The sequence below is a fragment of the Cervus elaphus genome, chromosome 13, assembly GCF_910594005.1.
Source record: "Cervus elaphus chromosome 13, mCerEla1.1, whole genome shotgun sequence".
NCBI classification, from domain to species: domain Eukaryota; kingdom Metazoa; phylum Chordata; class Mammalia; order Artiodactyla; family Cervidae; genus Cervus; species Cervus elaphus.
The window spans coordinates 47,666,983-47,682,985 of NC_057827.1; the positions used below are offsets into that span (position 1 = coordinate 47,666,983).

Genomic DNA, 16,003 nt, shown 5'->3' on the forward strand with positions numbered 1-16,003 from the left:
CAGATGCATGAAGTAGAGACCCAAAACTGCAGTGAATTAAATAAGTTTATCTCTCCTCATGCAACAGCCCAGATATAAGTGGAGAGCTGGCAGAACTGCTTTATTCCATGAGGTTGTCCAGAGACCAAGGCTCTTTCTCTCTTGTTGCACCACCATTCTTTGAGGGTTGCCACTGTCCACAAGCTCTAAGATGACCTGCTGTCATGTTCACGTTCCACTTAGCACAGTAAAAGAAGGGAAAAAGAAAGGGTACGCCCTTCTTTCTGGAAGCCACACACATCACTTTCCCTCACATCCTAACTGGCCAGAATAGAATCATAGGGCCACAGCTAGCTGCAAAGGATGCAGGAAAATATAGCCTTTATTCTCAAGACAACCACACACTCAGCTAAAAATTAGAAATTCTGTCTGTATGTTAGAAAGAGGAAAAAGGATATTGAGGGGAACTAGCGGTCTGTATGATAACAGACAATTATAATAATGTGGAAGGTTCAGTGCAGTGAGGAAAAGGCCTGAGAAAGCTTAAAGGAGTCATTTTCCTATACCCAAGAAATGCTTAACATACTTTCACTTAATAAATCTGGATAAACATAAAGAGGAGTTCAGATGTAAACTGAACTGAAATCAAGTACCACCAAGCAAAAGCCAGTGGAAAAAATACATAAAATGTTTAATCATGGCAGGGCTGGACATCAAGATATAAGATCTCTTCTTGCCCCGGCTTTCTCATTTTAATAGTAAATCCAGTATTACCCACAATTCAATACTTTGAAGGACATACCAACAGGCTTTTACTTCAGACAAGCTAGAGTACAAACAGCTTGACTCTGAGGGTTCCTCAAACTCGTACATGATAACATCTTTAAATGAGGGCTCTCCAGATTATCACGTCTTCATTTCTGCTAATGATTAAGGTATCCTTCAATCCTGGGACAAACAGAAAATTAGTATTGGTTTCTCCTAACACAGTTTGCCTAGGATTTTCTTCAAGGATGTTTGAAGGACAATCACTTGAAGTATTCAAGAGAGTCACCAATAACAGATATTTCTTTCTCTCTCAAATTCTTTAAAAAGGAAAAGAAATCAAGTGTTTTAGCTAAGGATAGAACTGATCTGCTACTAAATTTATAGAAGAAAACTCTTCTTGGCCAACTCAAGCTCCTTGAATCAAAAGGGAAGTGCAAGGCCACTGTTTTTGTAGATAACAAATTGGTTCAGTTAAGGAAAGACTGTAGATCTGACAAGGGAAAAATGGCATGCTCAAGAGAAGATGAATTTTTACCATATTTCATTATAGAAAACCACAATGAAAGGAAAATGACTTCATCAATCCCATTCTAGGAGCCCTGGTGATGCTAAGGATAAAAGAAGAAAGCCTCTGGAACTGGCTTCCTGTCACACAAGTTGCATCCATCAATTCGGGGCAGCGTCAGAGAGGCACATGCAATCACTGCTGACAGTGGATAAATCACAATTATCAAGACCTTATTAGCTATTGCCCTAGAGTTAAAGAGGGTCATTTACCTCTATCGGGTAGCAATCGATTGCTTTGTATGGGCTACAACTTATAAGGCCAAGGTCAAGGTATGGTGATGGAAAATTAGGTTAGATATCATAAATCCACAGCACCAATCCTTTTATCTGAACGAGAGTGCTATAAACTATTAACCCTGAAAGACAGGTTTGTGGGAAATATAACAGAATCCAAAATCATAGTGAACTTTCTGATGGATAATACAGTATACCAGAAAAACCTAGAAAGATTGACCTTTCTTCACTTGATGAGAAGAAAAGAAAATTGAATTCACCCTGCCTTGATGCACATGGTTAATTCTTCAGACCAGCAAGTACTCATCAAAAAGAGGAGGAAGAAGGAAGGTAGACATTTTATAGAAAGAATATCCTCTTATTTCCCCTCTTCTTCCCTTCCTGCTATAATCCAAGAGAACCCATTCTCTAAATGAATGGCTCACAAACAGCAGATAACTTGAGGTTGGCAATGACCAAAGTGAGGAGACAATTCTGTTACAAGGTCTTTTTATCTCTATAATTAATCACCAAGAGGAAATCTACCAAAAAAATTAACAGCAACAAAACATAATTCTCAACTGCCCAAACAAAAGCTGTAACTTTTTAGAACTGTTAGAAAATAATAACAGTCAGTAAACCAAGGTAAAAGGTACATGGTACTACTTCACCCATTCATCCAACATTTCTGAATGACTGAAAAAATTCCAATTTAAAAGTTGGGAAAAAATCTTGTCATCGTTGGTACTAAAGTAAAAGTGGCTGTGATTTAATTATTAAAATAATTTTATGTGCTCCTGTATTTCTGTTTTTCCTATAGTTACTTGCATTTTTACTGGCATAAAAAGTGGTTTCCATTTTCATGTATATTGAAGTTGTTATACCTAGAATTGTACCAAATAGAAATATTTATAAATCAGTGTTTTCATACTGATCACAACAAATATTCAATCAGTGAATCTACCTGGGTCCTTTTTGGCAAATTTAAAATACTTTAAAGACAATAAGACACAAAGGCAAAAATTATCATCTTCTTTGATGACAGTTTTTAACATGGTTGAATCAAGCAAGAAAAAAAAGTGAATCCATTTTCTAAACTTTTACATAGCTAAAAAAATATAAGGTTTTATTGAGTTCATGAGAAATGACAGATATTTTTCAAATGAATCTTGTTTAGAAATGTCAGAAGGTAGAGACTGTTCTTAAAAGCAATGGACAATGAGAATGAATCTGATAAATTCTCCAGGCTCAGAAACAGGAACAAAAAAAATGCAAATCCAAAGTTGTCTCTGGATTCTCAGCTAGTTGAACAAACCTTGACACTATATCAAATTCTGCTTAAATTAAAAATGAATTTTTCTATAGATTTCTATAGAGGTAAAAGCAGGAAGCTTCAGAAACACATGAGCATGAAAACTTTCAAGGGTTAAACGTTATTACTTTGCAATCACCCACTGATTTCTCCCACTATTGTTGGACACTACTATCTCCTAAAATGATCCACTGGAAATGCTAGATTTATCATCGACTACTACATCTCAGAGTCTCACTAGCCTACACATGGTTCTAATTACTCAGTGACAGTTCATGTTTGCTCTAGTAATCTTTTCAGTTTTAAGTATAATTTTTAACAAGAATCTTGTATTTTTAAAATACTGGGATCCTCCACTACCGTGTTGAATTAAAAATAAAACCCTGACTGCACTGCTAACTGTAATAAATTTTAGAAGATTTAGGGAAGGTATAAGAGCTTTCTAGATTTACTTACATTTCTACATTAAGCTGAGGATTTAGTGAAAACAGGAAAACTGTCCTGGAAATGTAGTTTCTTCTGCTTGCTAAAACATAACTGGTAAATAATAATAAAGTAAGCTTTTTCTTTCCAGGCTCCTAACTAAAGGACCGATGTTTCAGGGAAGAGTCTTCTCAAAAAATTGGTATGAGAGACGGCAGGAGTGGAAGGCAAATTTCCAGCAACCCAAAAGGTGGGCAGCTTGTCTGTAAAGCAACGAGAGATATCTAATAGCTCCACAAGCTGATAGGTAAGCTGTGAAGCCCCAGAAAATCCCTGGAATCTCACCAGGACTCAGATACATACAGGCCTTGCTAGAGAGAAAGTCAAGATGCCAGTCTCAAAGCATCTGAGGCCAGTGGTGAACTAATCCATTGGTTGCAAAAAAAGTGCACACCCAGCTCAATGAGAGATCAGATCGACTCACCCACTCTAGTAGCCTGGTATTTACCTTTCTGAAGGTGAATAGTATTTAGTATTTAAAAACTAAAATATTTAGTTCAATATTTTCTACTATTCTTTCACATTAAACATCCAGAATGCAATTTAAAAAATCACAAGATATACCAAAAAACAAGAAAATGTGACCCACTGTCATAAAATAGTCAGGAAAAGATCCCAACCTGACCCACATGTTGAAATGATCAAACTAGAATTTTAAAGTAAGCATGGTAAAAATGTTGAAGTACCTGGTAGAAAAGAGGAAAACACGTTTGAAAAGATGAAGACTTCAACAGAAATATGGAAACTTTTTAAGAATCTAATGGAAATGCTAGAAATGAAAAATATGCTATCTGAAGTAAGTAATTCATTAGGTGGGTGTAACCACAGATCAAAGTAGAGGAGAGTATCACAGAGCCAAGTTTAGACCAGTATTAAGTATCCAAACTGAAATGCAGAGGGGGAAAAAGAATGAGAGGAAAAAAATAAATAACAGAACTGCTCTGTGGGGAAATATGAAATGGTCTAACACTAACGCAATCAGAGTCCTAGAACAGAGGAGGGAGAAAGTGAAGTAGAAGAAATATTTGAAGACAGGCTGATCAAGAACTTCCCCAAATTGATAAAAGACAACAATTCAAATATTTAAGACTCTCAATGAATTCCAAGCAGAGTAACCACAAAGAACTGATCTAGTTATACCAAAATCAAAGTTCCAAAAGTCAAAAATAAAAAGTAGATCTTAAAAGAGCAGTCAGAGGAGCGGAAAAGGGGGAAATATGTTATATTCAAGCAGGAAAGGATACATATAAAGGCTGATTTCTCCCCAGAAATAATTTGTCAGAAGACAATGGAGAAATTTCTCTAAAGTAACATAAGAAAAATAAATGTCAACCTAGAACACTGAATTCAGTGAAAATATCTTTCAAAAATGACGATGAAATAAAGATATTCTTAGATAAAAGCTGAGAGAATACATTTCCACAATCTTTACTTTGAAAAAGGTGTAAGGCTAGAAGGAAATAAAACTGACAGAACTCTAGTACTGTAGGAAAAAATGAGCAACAGAAAGGATAAATTATCTGAGTAAATGCTTTAAATGTTTTAATTCCTTTATTTTATATATTTTCTTTTCAAATTTCTGTAAAAGGCCATCAATTTTTAAAGGAAAAATTAAGAAGTTGAGAAGCTTAGCGCATATATAGTAGCAAAATATAAGCAATGAGAACAAAAACGGTAGAGGAGGGCAATGGAACTGTGTTGTTGGAATATCCTTACACTGTTCATGAAATAGTCTGATATTCTTTGAAGGTAGATTATGATAAGTAAACATGCATGTAATATTTATCTCTGGACTTGCCTGGTGGTCCAGCAGTTAAGAATCCACCTGCCAACGCAAGGGACATGGGTTCGAGCCCTCGTCTGAGAAGATTCCACATGCCAAGGGCAACTAAGCCCAAGAGCTGCAGCTGAGCCTATGTGCTGCAACTATTGAAGCCCATGCGCCTAGAGACTGCTTCGCAGCAACAGAAGCCACCGCGATGAGAAGGCCAAGAACCGCAACTAGCGAGTAGCCCCCGCTCACCGCAACTAGAGAAAGCCCATGCACAGCAACAAAGACCCAGCATAGCCAAAAATTAATTAACTAAAAAAAAACTTATACCTACAACAGGTTATTACATAAAAGTTTTGCCTTAAGTTAAATCTGATCTTCCAATAGAAACAATGGCATTAAAGAGGATGTTTTCCTACCTAAGGACTCAAATTCAAAGTCTCCCTCTGCTGCTCCCTGCTGAGTACACTCCCTGCTGATAGCAATGCCCCAAATCAGCAATGAATGCACAGACCGAGAGGAGGTCTTCTCCCAGAGTCCTTCCATCCTCAGTGCTCCTCTCCACTGACCTAACACGGCACCCCACCACCAGGTCAAAGCCTCTGATGACACTCCCCCAACCACTTCTCTTCATCCCTCTTCTCCCACAATCCAAGGCTCTCCTGCCTATTGTTTTGCTGCAAAAACTTCTTTTGCACTTCAAGACTTTTGTACTTGTGCCCAGATAGGATGATTCTGTAGATCTATTTTGCAACTCTGTGATATGTTTTTTTTAAACTTACAATGTATTCTGGACATTTTGCCAAGTCATTTCAGAGAGTTAGCTCATTCTTTTCAATAACTGTGTGGCCTTTTGCTGCATAGATGTACTATAATTTATCTATCAATCTCTACTGATGAACATTTCTAATTTTTTAATATTAAAAACAATGCTATAATTCACAAACAGTGCTAGTAGTGGTATAAATTAGCACAGCAGCATGGATAAACAAATTGTAGCATATATGCATAAACTGGAATAATATAGTGAAAATAAATGAATCACAGATATATGTAAAAGCAGGAATAATTATGCAAACATAAGCAAAAGAAGCAAGATATACAAGAATGCATAAAGCATTTTCCATTTATATAAATTTCAAAATTTGGCAAAACTAAACTATATTACATTACAGATGCATACACAGGTGGTAAAATTTTAAAGAAAAGGAAAAAAATTATTATCTAAAAGTCAAGATAGTGATTACTTACAGAGCTCTACTGTCCAATGAAAATATAACATGAGCCATGAAAACAAGCCATAAATGCAATGTTAAATTTTCTAGGAGTCACATTAAACAAAGGGGAAAAAAGAGGTGAAATTAACATATTTTAATTTAACCCAATACATTCAAAATATTGTCATTTCAATATGTAATCAATATTAAAAATTACTAATGAAGTACTTTACACTTTTTTTATACTAAGTCTTCATAATCCAGTGTGAATTTTATACTTACAGCACATCTGGATTCCACCTACGTTTCAAGCGCTTATCAGCCATGTGAGGCTGGTGGCTACCATATTAGACAACTCAGTTCTAACAGATATAAGAGTCAAGAAAGAAGTTACCTCTATTGGAAAGAAGTAGGATTGTAATTGAGAAGGACACCTGGGCCTCTGGGGAACTGTCATTATTATCTTTTTTGACATGAGTGTGGGTTACATAAGTGTTTGCTTCATAATTATTCATTAAACCATACACAGGGTGGGAGGGGTTTCTAAGTTCCCCCACCAGGGATCAGACCCATGCCTCCTGCAGTGGAAACATGGAACTGTAACTATTGGACCACCAGGCAAGTCCCCCCCTTTCTTAAATGAGGTTTCTTTTAACATGTTCTGTTTCATTTAAAAAAAAAAAAGTCTTAAAAATAGTGAATGTATATTCTTATAACTCATTGTTATAAACATGAGCAAGTCTTTCTGAAGGCTAAATTTATAGATGTATAACTACCAGATCAAATGCTACAAACATTAAAACATTGAATAGTACTAAATTACCTTCCAAATGCTTGTATGAATTCTCACTCCAATAACAAGGAGTGAAAACTCCCATTTCTCCACATACTTAATATGGGTTTTATCAATTTTAGGACATTTTGACAGATATGTGTAAGAAGATATTTGAAGAGTTAGGGTCACTCAATGACTACTTCAAGAACTTACAAAGTATTCCATTCAGTACAAGTTCTCCTTTTACACGTGTAGGCACTAACCATCAGCCTGTTGGTCTTTCTTGTGCCTCTGAGAAAGATGGGACACTTGTGTTCTTGGGTTACCATTGCCTTGCACCAGCAATTTTACCCTGCAGCTAGATAGTATTTGAAATGGCCTTTCCTTGAAAGTACATACACCAACCTTCACTCTGACTGAACATTAGCATTTGATAGTTTGCCTCAGGGCTGTTCATTCTGTCAAGCTTTGACTTGAGTGGTGGCCAAAAGCAAAGACCTCAAAGCCAAAGATGACTTTGATTCCACAGAATGAAGAAAAAAAAAAAAATCTTCCATCTTGGCACAATTCCAAACTTTCTCCTCTAATGGCATTATAGTCCTGTTTCATTTTATACGACATTTTTAAATTTAGAATATATGTTTGGGACTCCTGTAATAAAACTGTCTTCAGAGATGAATTATCAGCCACATAAGAAAAATGAGTCCTATTACTCTATAATCACAAAATACTAAAATACTCTTTTATTTGTCAGGTTGTTCTCTTTCTCCCCTTCTATTTCCTCCTTCCCTTTCCTCTTCCTTCGCTCTCCCAGAATTGCTTAGCTTAGTTCTGATCTCTCTTTCCTTGCTCTTCAAAGCCTGAGAATCCAGAAGCAAGATGCCCAAGGACCAAAAAGTGGGCTGGAGACAATGTTAGATGTTAACCATAGAAGGACTTACCCAGAGCATTAGCAAGTAGATCTATACAAGAGGGCGTCTATGTTTACTGCTTATTTGCTGGCAGGAGTCAATAAATGGGCACAAATAACTTGGCACCCACGTGAATTAATCAGCAATTAATTCAGACCTGCTTGTACTTGTCTCTAAATTAAGAAAAGGAGACTGTCTGGTACTGTAGAACTATAATTACAGAACAGTATATCAGACTAGCAGGGATTTCCAGGCTCCACTGCAGATCTCCTGAATCAGATATACCATGGATGATCCTTCTGGTTAAGAATCACTTAAGACAGAACAGACTTTTGGACTCTGTGGGAGAAGGCGAGGATGGGATGTTTCGAGAGAACAGCATCGAAACATGTCTATTATCTAGGGTGAAACAGATCACCAGCCCAGGTTGGATGCATGAGACAAGTGCTCAGGCCTGGTGCACTGGGAAGACCAGAGGGATTGGGTAGAGAGGGAGGTGGGAGGGGGGGATCGGGATGGGGAATACATGTAAATCCATGGCTGATTCATGTCAATGTATGACAAAACCCACTACAATATTGTAAAGTAATTAGCCTCCAACTAATAAAAATAAGTGGAAAAAAAAAGATAGCAAGTAATTTTCATGACAAGAACTTAATGACAATAATTACTCAAACTATAAATCAAAAATATAATAAAATAAATGTATACATCTTTATTGGTTTCACAATAAAATGTTAACTTTAAAAAAAAAAAGAATCACTTAAGAGAGGGAGGCAGAGGTCCAGCCTAGTAGCCCAAGGCATAAATCTACAGACACACACACATAGAGGCCCATCACTTTTTATTAGCATCTGACTTTGCCAGTCATTATGAATCTTGCTTTCCTTATCTGTAAGGCAGAGATGATGCCTACCACACAGGGCTAGTTTAAGGATTCTATGTGTAAAGCACTTGTACATAACAGATTCTCACCAATAAATTCTTATGATAGTATTAAGATGACTTTAACAAGATGAGTGGCATCCAACTTTTTTTTTTGAAATTTTTTACACTAAGCTCATATTTGTTATACTTAGGGGAAAAAAATAAAGCTACTTCCATTTTTAATACGTCTTGCTTTTTCAAGAGCACAGGCTTTAAGTATCCATTATAGAATCTGCTATTAAAATTTTAAAGAGGAGGGGAAGTATGGGTCAATTTCACGGAAGAGGAACTAGGGGAAACAATTTCCATCTCTTCACAACATAACTTTTTTTCATCCCAGGTATATTTACAGATATTGAAATAGAAATGAACGAGACATGCAAGATCTACACTCCAAGCCTTCATAGAGCGGTAGGAAAGCAACAACTCATAACGGAAATCAATGGAATTGTGCTAAGTGACACTGTGTCACAAGGCCCCTCACCAGGTCTAGAGGGTCAAAGAGGTTTCCTGTGGAAGAGATGCCTGTGCTGCTGGGTAGAAAAGACAAAACCTAGAAGAAGGATAGGGAAGCCCTCACCAGGCAGATGAAAAAGCCTGGGTAAACACCCTGTGGTGAAAAGATGCACAGGAGAGGGAGGGGTAGTTGGTTGGGAACAAAAAGAAGCTTGTGAAGCACAGGGCGGGGGATCATCCAGGCCTTGTAGAAATGTTAAGGATTTGGGACTTGAACCCAAATGCATCAGAAAGTCATGAGTGGGGGAATTCGCTAGTGGTAGAGTGGCTGGGACTCTGCACTCCCAATGCAGGGGCCCAGGTTCAATCCCTGGTCAGGGAACTAAATCACACATGCCACAACTAAAGATCTCACAGGCCACAACAAAGACCAAAGATCCCAAATGCCACAAAATAGACCTGGTGTGGCCAGATACATAAGTAAAAATAAATATTAAAAAAAAAAAAAGTGGGTTAATGATGAAATCAAAAAGAAAACTCTAAGAAGGAAAACTAGCTCTTTTTTAAAAAAGAAAAGAAAGCCATGGGTGGGTTTTAAGTGGAAGTGATATCACATGATCTGTTCCTTCCTAGGTCAGTCTGGGTGCTACTATTTGGTAGCATAATCTGGCTTGACCTGAACTCATTTGTCAGTAAAACCTTCTCTGGACTGATTGAAAGGCATTTATAGTTTTATTGACCTCGTTTACTGTGAATATTCATATAGTTCAATGCAGAGCTAAAAATATACTTGATAAACTACATATTGCTCTGGGTCTGACCAGGAATATTAAATGATATACACCATTTACCTTTCTAAAACCCCCAAAAAATCAGACTTCTGAAAGATAGTCCCAAGTGTCTTTGATAAGGGGTTATGGAACTCCTTATTGATTTCTAAACTGTTTTTGTAGGTTAGGAAAGTTAACATATTTTCATGGCTATTGACAGATTTTCCCCATTTTGCAATGGTCCGATCTATCTTATACTATCATAGGGTTTTTTAAATTACTAATTCATGTTTAATGCAAAAAAAAAAACACTTCACATATAGATTTTAACGGTGGTTCTTAACCCTCTCAAGCAAATGATGACTTTGAAAATCTGATTAAAGTCATGGGAGAGCTCCCCCAGGAAATGTGCACATAATTTTGCATATAATTTCAAGAGCTATAGAAGTTCAAACACCAGATTAACAACTTCTGCCCTCTATGCTCTTCCCAGGAACTTTCATCCTTTCCTTCAACTTCAATCTTCAGCCCATATCCATTTCCTGATTATATCTCCATATTCATCAGACTACTAAACATCTCCACTCAAATATTTCACTGACATCAAACTCAACACATCAAAAACTGAAATCATTTTCCCTTATGCTAAATCCATTTATCTCTTTGTATTAACTTTTAATGAATCAAAATTCATTAAAAATTCACTAATCACCCAACTGAGTCAGCCAAAAATCTGGTCAGCAACCATGACTTCTAAATCTCCTCTAGCCTTGACATCTCTCAATTTTATCGGCTTCTCATGTCCATCGCGACGAACAGTTTGGCCATCATGCGTTGCCTGAATTACTCTGCTGCTAACAGACACCTAAAATAGTTTTCCTACCAGTGTTTTTATATCCTCTGTGGGGAGAGAGCAAATTAGCCAAGATGGCGTGTTCAGGCTCTCTCACCCCATGTTTTGTAAACAATGACTAAGGAGCTGCTGAGATCATTTATAGCACTGCACATGCGCATCATGAGACACTCGCTTAGTCACGGATCGTCTGTGGGATGCGTGAATGCGCTTCACCCTGAAAGCCCTGGCTGCTGCTGCTGCTGCATTTGGGCTAGACTGGCACAACATCACGATTGTGTTATATGAGGTTATGTTATGGTTCCATCATGGCTATATTATGGTTATGTTGTGGCTGCCGCTCCAGCTGCTGCATCAGCCAGGAGCGAGGCTGTGTTGTGGCTGCCATGGCAGCCAGGAGAGGATAAACATGTCTGCAGTTCCTAGGGCTCTTCGAGTCTTCTTCCAGCCTCTTAGCTCGCGCCTTGCCTACCCTGGGTTCAGCGAACAGGGCAGACAATGTGAACAGCGAGACAGTTGGCGCTGTGAGCAAGATCAGCAATACACCCTCCAATCCATGTTTAATGTTGTAACCAGAATGACCTTTCTAAAACGCAAATCTGGAGAATTTCCTGATGGTCCAGTGGTTTGACTCCATGCTTTCACTGTGGAGGTTCCAGGTTCAATCCCTGGTTAGGGAACCAACATCCCACAAGCCATGCTGCATGGCCAAGAAAACAGCAAATCTGATATCTCCCTCATTTAAAACTCTCCAGTGACTCTCACTGCTCTAGGGATTAAGTCAATACTCCTGAAAATGGCTTACGAAATCCTTTATCGTCTACAACTCACTAACTCCTGCATGATCGCCCTTATATCTGATCATTTCCCCCAAATGTTAGTGAATGTTACCACTTACCAAGTTACTCAAGACAGAAACCTGGACTCTCCCCTCCCCCTCACCCTCTGTACCTAATTAGTCACCATATCCTGTGTCTACCTCAGTGCCACCACCTTGGTCCAAGTTACCCTCTTTTTCTCACCTAGGCTACTAAACTAGCCTTCTTTCATTGAGGAGGGCAAGAAGCAGACAATTCCCATGAATAGCTTAACCAACCAGGCTTAGTAAAGAGTTCAACTTTGTACTGTAAAAATGTTTGTATAAGTACATTTGACATATGCTTTTAAAAACCTTGGCAAAAAAATAAAAATAAAAAATAATAAAAAAATAAAAACCTTGGCAAATGAATATTTAAGAATCATAGAAAAAAATAAAAAAAATAAAGAATCATAGAAACTAGAGTTTCCATGTAGCAACAAAATAAAATAAAATAAAAACAAGATTGAGACTTTGTATATATTCCAAAGACTGAAAGCTGACAAATCAAGAAAACAAATACCAAAAAAAAATACTATGCTTTAATTAAACCATGGTACTATTTCATTACTCAAGGTCAATGCAGTAAAGAAGTTTAAAGAAACAGATTTCATTCTGCTTGGTCTTTATTGCCCTCAGCAATAGCAGTAGCTGAAGGATAGCATTTTCTTGTTGAAAGAAAACAAGCTCTAATTCTAAGAGAGACACAAAGAGAGCCCAGGTGACATCATATATACATCATGTATAAAGACAACAGGTTTCATTACAGAGAGAACCCCCAAGCTTCGAGAACCCAAATCTTTTTATACTGGACGGCAAGCATGTCTCCACTCTCTGCTCCAGAGGTGAACACTGTTACCATCCAAGGCTCTAAGCAAGCCTATGATTTACCCTAAAAGGAGACACTACATCTTCCAAGGCCTTTCCTTTAACAAATATCCTTGTAAAGATGGTCCAGAACAAAACCAGTCAGAACTACTGTTCACAAAACATGCAGAAACGTGAGAGGCCCACAGAGAACTATATCCCAACAATATCCATTCCACACATACATTAGTTTCTATACATAATTACGTTGCTCCAATAGTCACACCAATCTAATCAACAGAGGCGGGAACCAAATCAGCTTCTCTAGCACATTTAGTTTCTACTTCTGCTTTATTGACTATGCCAAAGCCTTTGACTGTGTGGATCACAACAAACTATGGAAAATTCTTAAAGAGATGGGAAATATCAGACCACCTGACCTGCCTCCTGAGAAATCTGTATGCAGGTCAAGAAGCAACAGTTAGAACCGGACATGGAACAACAGACTGGTTCCAAATTGGGAAAGGAGTACATCAAGACTGTATATTGTCACCCTGCTTATTTAGCTTATATGCAGCATACATCATGCAAAATGCTGGGCTGGATGAAGCACAAGCTGTAATCAAGATTGCAGGGAGAAATATCGATAACCTCAGGTACGCAGATGACACCACCCTTATGGCAGAAAGCAAAGAAGAACCAAAGAGCTTCTAGAGGAGAGTGAAAAAGTTGGCTTAAAACTCAACATTCAGAAAACTAAGATCATGGCATCCAGTCCCATCACTTCATGGCAAATAGATGGGGAAACAATGGAAACAGTCAGAGACTGTTTTCTTGGACTCCAAAATCACTGCAGATAGTGACTGCAGCCATGAAATTAAAAGACACTTGCTCCTTGGAAGAAAAGCTATGACCAACCTAGATAGCATATTAAAAAGCACAGACATTACTTTGCCAACAAAGGTCCATCTAGTCAAAGCTATGGTTTTTCCAGTAGTCATGTATGGATGTGAAAGTTGGACTATAAAGAAAGCTGAGCGCCAAAGAATTGATGCCTTTGAACTGTGGTGTTGGAGGAGACTCCTGAGAGTCTCTTGAACTGCAAGGAGATTCAACCAGTCTATCCTAAAGGAAACCAGTCCTGAATATTCATTGGAAGGACTGAAGCTGAAGCTGAAACTCCAATACTTTGGGCACCTGATGTGAAGAACTGACTCATTTGAAAAGACCCTGATGCTGGGAAAGATTGAAGGTGGGAGAGAAGGGTACGACAGAGGATGAGATGATTGGATGGCATCACCAACTCAATGGACATGAGTTTGAGTAAGCTCCAGGAGTTGGTGATGGACAGGGAAGCCTGGTGTGCTGCAGTCCATGGGGCCACAAACAATCAGACATGACTGAGCAACTAAACTGAACTGAACTGTTAAATAGGATTCTGACAGGAAGTGGCCATCCTATAGCAATCTCAACCATGGCCCCCAGGGTCTGAGAATGCACCAGCTTAACAAATCCTCAAAACTATCAAGGTCTATTTTAGAAAGCCATGTTTCTATAAAGACCTTTCCACTCAGCCCAAGGCATTAATCCAGGCATAGCCAAATGTACTTGAGATTGCACAAAATCCATCTTGGCCTTTAAGAAGGAAGTCTAGGGCAATTCTCATCCATAACAACCTTGCTTAATGAGCTTAGACCAGCCTGAAATCCCTCCAGAGCCAATGCACTGTCATGGATCGCTTCAACTAAAATCATGAAATTTTGCACAACCTTTTCTAATCAGATGACTCCTGGTACAGAGATCACTGCCCATAACGCATGCATGAGTAATAAATCAGTTACCTTTCTGGAGAACCCTGTTAGAGAGATCTCTGCAGTCATCTGAGGGTCACATGATCTGTTAGTGTTTCTAAACACTTGCAGGCAGGTCTCTCATGATTGCCCTGAAGGGTGACTTTCAGGACACAAGTTAACTTCTTGCTTACAGAAAAGAAATAAAGTCCAGAAATCAAGTGAGGTATCCCTGGAAAGAAAATGTTGTTACAACTGTTGGCCTCAAGTGAGACCCCCATCATTCAAAGAGCATAGGTTGACAGTTCCTCCAATGGGGCCTTCTGGCAAGCTAGTATAGCTCAGCTAGGGTTCCCCATTCAGTTTAAATAACTGAATCTAGTCCTTAACTTTGGAGAGATTGCTTGAGGGCCAACAGTCCAAACTGTCTTGTCAGTCCATCCCACCAGGAAGGTGGCATTTGCTCAGCGCCTAGAGACTGAGCAATGGCTATGGGAATGGACGAAATCCAGAGGTGTTGACCAACGTTTTGCATGGAAGATGCAGCAGCTGGGGCTACCCTGTGCTTTACTTGTGAGTCAGTTCTGAGAACAGCCCAGTAGTAAGTTCCTGGCTGTTTTTCAAACAGACAGCCATTATCAGGGGGCAAGAGGACCCAGGAGTCCAAATATGGAAAGAGCACCTTAGATGGACGATGTCTCTTTATGCCAGATTCTAAATGGCTAAATCATTAGTCATAGAAACCTGTAGCTCCAAGGGGTCATCAGAGTTGTGGAAATCCAAAGCTACTAGTATTTCTCTACATACCTCTCTTGCCAAATATGGGTATCATCTCTGGCACTTACAAGCATTCATAACACAGACATTGACACCAATTGCATCCTCACCATAGGAAGCCACAAGAATATACTGAATCGGCCCTAACAAGGTCACAGAAATTTTCCTTCTGCACTACAAAAATGTCCAAACTCCACTAGTTGAATACTGGTGCACCTTCTCCCACAGGAATGGGTAGGATAATGACTTGGATAAGTACATCCTACAGAGCCATCAAGTTTGACTTTCTCCCCTTTGTGAAACTCCCCAGGGTACGCAGGCAGGGTGCACTGGGTCTCACCTTTAATGACCTGAAGCCAGGATCGGGGAGAAGGGGCAGAGAGGGAGAGAGCAGCTCTGAGCCGACAAGCAAGGCTTTGCATTCAGTTCACCTGAATAAACATGGAATGTTCCAGACCACCCAAATGTGAATAATATGCCCTCATGTTATTCAACAATTCAACAATCAATGTTGTCACCACTGATTTCCATTTGGAGGTCCTTTGACTTAGCAGTGACAGACACAATGTCTTTAGAGCTGTCCCTTTATCATGAGGTTCCTTCTTCCAACTCCCCAGAGGAACATGACCAACCTCCAAGGCACCAGGTAAGCAGATTGGCACAATCATGTCTCTCGCTTCTCAGCTTCAAAGGATTAGTTAACAAGTAGGATAGCAGGGGACCCTGGTTCCCCTAACTCCCCCAACACTTGAGCAAGAGCATTAACTACTG

At 38.8% G+C, this 16,003-nt stretch overlaps 1 non-coding gene across 1 annotated transcript; it reads left to right on the top strand.

Moving 5' to 3' along the window:
• The first annotated feature begins 11,610 nt into the window (after positions 1 to 11,610).
• On the top strand, positions 11,611 to 11,682 carry TRNAE-UUC. The gene has a single exon. It is a non-coding gene; the product is annotated as a tRNA-Glu (tRNA).
• The last annotated feature ends 4,321 nt before the right edge of the window (positions 11,683 to 16,003 follow it).